We start from the raw sequence: 5,216 nt of genomic DNA, 5'->3' as shown, positions 1-5,216 counted from the left end.
CCCCATTACTACGAATGGTCCCGAAAAAGTGTTCAAGTAAATCTTGATTTAGACGGCGAGTCGCAATATATTTGAAATTATACGTTGATTGTAGATATTTGTACAACATTGGCAGAGCTCTAGTGGTCATCAACACACCCTCCTGAAATATTTCTATGTCCGTTTTTTCAGTTTGTGCCTTTCCTTCTTTGGGAATTACCGGTATTACCACTTCTGACATAAATTTATCCATCCTTTGTAGGATTTCTTTCTGCTGCTGGAGGTTGAGGCCAAATGGCTCCTTTAAGAAAAACTTTTTTTATACGGTTTGTAATATATTTATTAAATACTTTACTTTTCCCGGGTAGTGGTAGTTCTCTACAGATGAGTTAACCACATCGAACCAATCATTCACTAGCTGGATTAAATCCGCTGTATCAACCGCATTGCAAACGTCCATACCTAGCTGGTGGCAGCGCCGTATGGCGTTTGCGGTAGTGCTGGAGAATAACTCTGCCCCTAGCTTTACTTTTTGTTTGCTTAATTTATATAAAGGACAAATTTAAATACATAAATGCCTTCCCAATAAACTTGCTCTGGCCCCTTCGTCCGGAAAACTCAGTACAAAAATTTAAGAAATTTCTCTACGTGTTTTTTTTCTTATGCCATTTTTCACTATACATCATTCTGGACGACAAAACAAAAAATTCCGGACGAATAACCACTTCTACTACAGCACACTTACTTATGCCTTTCACTGCAACGACGGGAAAGCCAGCGCCCTGTACCGATAATATTATACTTTTGAGAATTTTAGCATCGATCTTGCAATCGAAATCATAAAAGACTGGTTGTTTCCAGCTCTTATACAACCCCCGTACCATTACCACTTGGACAAGCTTCGCCGGTTGCCTCACGAAGTCTCCATTGGATTCGTACTCATAGACTTCAGCCACTTTCATCTCATCGAATGCCAATACACACACTTTTTCTTGTGCCGAAAGTTCACTTATGTTGCGCATAAGGTCTAATGAGATATGCAATATACCTTCACATACAGGCACTTTTTGACACCATCTTTGCAGAGTGCTAACATTTGACAGTGGAAACCCATTTAGGTATAAATGCCTATAAGCTCTGGGTCCAGAGGCGTGAAGGCATATTGCCTTCGATATGTCATTCCACTTCCATCTTACGGTTTTTTCTAACAAATAAAAAAGCGCATATTGAGATAAAAGAGTTGAACAAAGGTAGTAATAAAAAAATATTCCCAATCTATTTTCCCCACATTTTCTCCTCCTTTGGAAACTTTATCTGTGGTGACTTATTCTAACCTTTGAATCGAGGGACGGGACTTTTCGAAAACCTACAGCTGAGTATATCATGTTCGGTTGCAACCGAACATACACTTTTTTATTTATATGCAAATGAATAACAATACTTCGTATACAATAAGCAAGCATTTTTGGAAGTTCTGCAATCGGCCAGGAATTAGATCGCAAATAGAATTCGTGAGTAGCTCAAACGATTCATCTATGTAAGCTTATCTCTCGAGTACACAAACCTATTTTTTTCTTTTTATAGAGATATACATACACAAAGTAAAACATGACTTTGTGGGCGAGCTAACAGATTACTGTCTTAGGACTCGTGGAGCTACTACAACTAAATAATTACACTATTCAAGTTAAAGAAGAGGTGTTTGCCGTGAGCATATGCACCGAAAACTATATGTTGTTTGGGCATCGGTAACCCACTCAGCATTTGGGTGATTCAATTTTGAATTTCCCTACATATCAATACAATTTGATTACTCTTTCTGACTAAACAATGAGTTATCATACAATTGAACAAAAGAAATAATCAAATATGAATACCTTTGATGATGAAAAACTAAAAAGCATTTTTCGATAAATTTTTGGAATCATTTTTGAAGTCCTTTAATGACTAAATTTTAATATTTCATAAAAACCAACAAAACTTACTTACTTAATTGGCGCTTAACCATCTAAACGGTTATGGCCGTCCAACAAGGCGCCAGTCGCTCCTTCGCTCCGCCAACCGGCGGCAATTGGTCACACCAAGGGAGTTTAAATCGTTTTCCACCTGGTCCTTCCAACGGAGTGGGGGACGCCCTCTACCTCTGCTTCCATAGGCGGGTTCCGATAGAAACACTTTCTTGGCCGGAGCATCATCTTTCATTCGCATAACATAGCCTAGCCAGCGCAGCCGCTTCGTTTTAATTCACTGGACTATAAATCTTTCGAAGAACTTTTCTCTCGAACACTCCCAAAGCCGATTCATCTGCTGTTGTCATGGTCCATACTTCTGCCCCATATAGCAGGACGGGTACGATAAGTGACTTGTAGAGTATGATTTTCGTTCGCCGAGAGAGGACTTTACTTTTCAATTGCCTACCTAGTCCAAAGTAGCATTTATTGGCAAGATTGATTCTTCGCTGGATTTCAGTGCTGATGTTGTTGCTAGTGTTGATGCTGGTTCCCAAATAAACGAAGTATTTTACTATTTCGAAATTATGGCTGCCAACAGTAGCCTGGTTGCCAAGGCGCGTATGTGCTGACTCTTTGCTGGATGACAGCAGGTACTTCGTTTTGTCCTCATTCACCATCAACCCAACAAAAAGAATAATCAAATATGCTTACCTTTGATGATCAAAAACTGAATATAGTTTTTCAGTCACATTTTGGAATCATATTTGAATCAAATGTGTTTACTTTAGGTGATCAAAAATTTATAATCATTTTTCATTCAGCTTTTCTGATTCTTTTATGAATATATTTGTTGACTGAATAATGAATTGTATTCTTGTTGAAATTTTACTTTTCATTAAAAATCTTATTTTTTTCGCATACACATATTTTTTCATGAAGCTAAGAAAAAATATATAAAAAGAGATATTCTTCAAGACAAAAATAATGTAATGCTGCTCGTGAACGAAGATTTCCCCAACCATTTCTCTCCTTCAGCTTCCCAAAAAATACTTAATGATTGGATAATACATAGGTTGTGAGCTATTTGAACCCCAGGTAAATGAAACTATCTTGACATACCTGGATACGGCGTCAACATCCCGTATCGTATCCGTATTTTAAGATGCAGACGATAATGCTGATGTTGGATGTTGTAGTCGCAGGTGTATATCGGTCAAGTTTGTTTGCGAGTTAGCTGTGGTTCGAATAGCTCACTTTCGCATGCTTTCTTCCCTGATGAAATAAGATTATTATGTAGTATCCTATTTTGAATGAGATATGAAGAATAAATGCATTATAATGGCATTCAAAAATGATTCAAAAACCTCAACCAAAACGATTGAAATATATTCACGAATATGATCAGAAAATGACTGTGAAAAGCAGTCAAATATTACTCTAAAACTATTAAAGCTCAATTTTACAATGATATCAAATATGAAAAAAAGCGTTTCGAAATAGGAATCATAAATGATTATTCAAGAATAATAACCAATTTATGGTACTCTCGACGATACGTTAATTTTCGAACAGAAAATGCTTTTAAATTTGAACGTTTTAATCATCTTGGGGTATGATATTTAAATATAAATATATATATATATTGATCAAAACTTTCAAAAATACTGGGTGGGAACTATTTTGTTTTATTTTGTAATGTTGAATACATAAATGGTCTTAAGCCCAATCCCAAGTTCTATGCACAAATAAAAGTTATTGTATTTTACTCCTAAGTTCTACGCATGCGAATTAGTATATATACAATACAAGGTAACGGAAAACACTTACCACGTAGCAACATCTTCTGCATCTGTCCTGTAAAAACAGACTCGACGGCAGACATTACGATGGCGGTGTTGGCAATTTTTCTTTTCAATTCTTCATTCTCCTCACGTAGCTTAAGATTTTCCACCCTCAAGCGGGTAATTTCGACTCCATTGCGCACTGGAGTAATATTTCACTAAATAATTTAAATTTAGATGAGGTATTAGAAAGACTAAAAGTAAAGTGAATAAACTACGGGAACTTACTGCGTCTGGGTTCAAAGCTTATTTGTTGAACATTATGTATATCCGTTTGTGTGCTGCAGTTTTTCTGTACCAAGTATTGGCTTTTCGCTCCAAAGGTGTCACTTAAACAAAAAAAACCAAACATGTAGAAGGGACTTTATCAAATAACTTGCATATATTAACTTACTTTTCTTTCATGTTAGAGATGAAAGGTTCACTTTGTAGCGGCGAAAGTATTGCCCGAAATTTTGGTAGATCACCGTAGGAATTACGGTTGGGGACGACGAGACAACTTTCATTTTTAACCAACTCTTGATTAGTACTCCTAAGTCATAAATAAGGTAATAGTGCAGTTTACGGTACCCACCGAAATTTGGGCCAAAATTTTCGAGTGAGGTATTAGAAGACGCGTATTCACGTCTAGATCAAGAATCCGAAAGCGGAAGTTACCCGTTCAAAAGATATTAACGAAAAACCGAAAAAAGACCCCGGGTCCCTCCGAAACCGGGGGTGGGATCCATAGTATTTTTGCGCAGAACACCTTTCTGCGTTGGCGGCCTTCGGCCGCGCTTATAAAAAATAACCCTGGGCTACGCCATGCCAAGTCCGGGTGTGTGGTATAACCGTGCCTACCGCCACGGTGATGCACAATTTTTTTTGTGGGTATAAACACAACAACAACCACATTAAAATCGCCAACTTCAACTGCAAATATCTCCGGACAGAGATAACTTTTTTCCGCCTTCTGATTATTGTTCTCGAGATTAATACGCGTCTTTTGTTACCTCACTCGAAAATCTTGGCCCTACTTTAGGGTGGGTACCGTAAACTGCACTACTACCATAAATAAAATTATATTTCATTTTATATCTTGCACCAATCGGGAAAGTGAATACTTACATAAAAGCCGGTAAATATAGCGACGGAGTGGAGTTGGGCATCAAATTTACTCTCTTCGCTCCCACAATAAGGTCAAAGGCTTGAAAATGGAGCGAGAAAATGAAGCCATTTTGCGGAAACTTAACCCCAAGCTTTTTCCCAATTTTTCCTCTTCCTTGGATCTTGCGGGACTGTGAACAGCTTCACACCCGATTTCTCCTTTCTAATATTGCACAAACAACACTTTCCCATATTTAAATATACACAAAACAAAGTAAATTCTTTTTTCTTTTCTTACAAAAATTTGCAAAACATTGAAAAACCACTGCGTAGTAGGAAATTTTCACATCAAACGTAT

The 5,216-nt window shown here is 37.3% G+C and overlaps 1 long non-coding RNA gene across 1 annotated transcript; it reads right to left on the bottom strand.

The window, feature by feature from the left end:
• Positions 1–4,035: 4,035 nt before the first annotated feature.
• Positions 4,036–4,979, bottom strand: LOC137254646 (uncharacterized). Its single transcript, XR_010954053.1, has 3 exons — positions 4,880–4,979; positions 4,167–4,304; positions 4,036–4,101 (listed from the first exon to the last, which is right to left on the bottom strand). It is a non-coding gene; the product is annotated as an uncharacterized lncRNA (long non-coding RNA).
• Positions 4,980–5,216: the final 237 nt, after the last annotated feature.

Source organism: Eurosta solidaginis, chromosome 5 (assembly GCF_040869045.1).
Source record: "Eurosta solidaginis isolate ZX-2024a chromosome 5, ASM4086904v1, whole genome shotgun sequence".
Classification (NCBI taxonomy): domain Eukaryota; kingdom Metazoa; phylum Arthropoda; class Insecta; order Diptera; family Tephritidae; genus Eurosta; species Eurosta solidaginis.
Note: the sequence above shows the minus strand (reverse complement) of the source record. Positions and strands in the feature narration are given on the sequence as shown.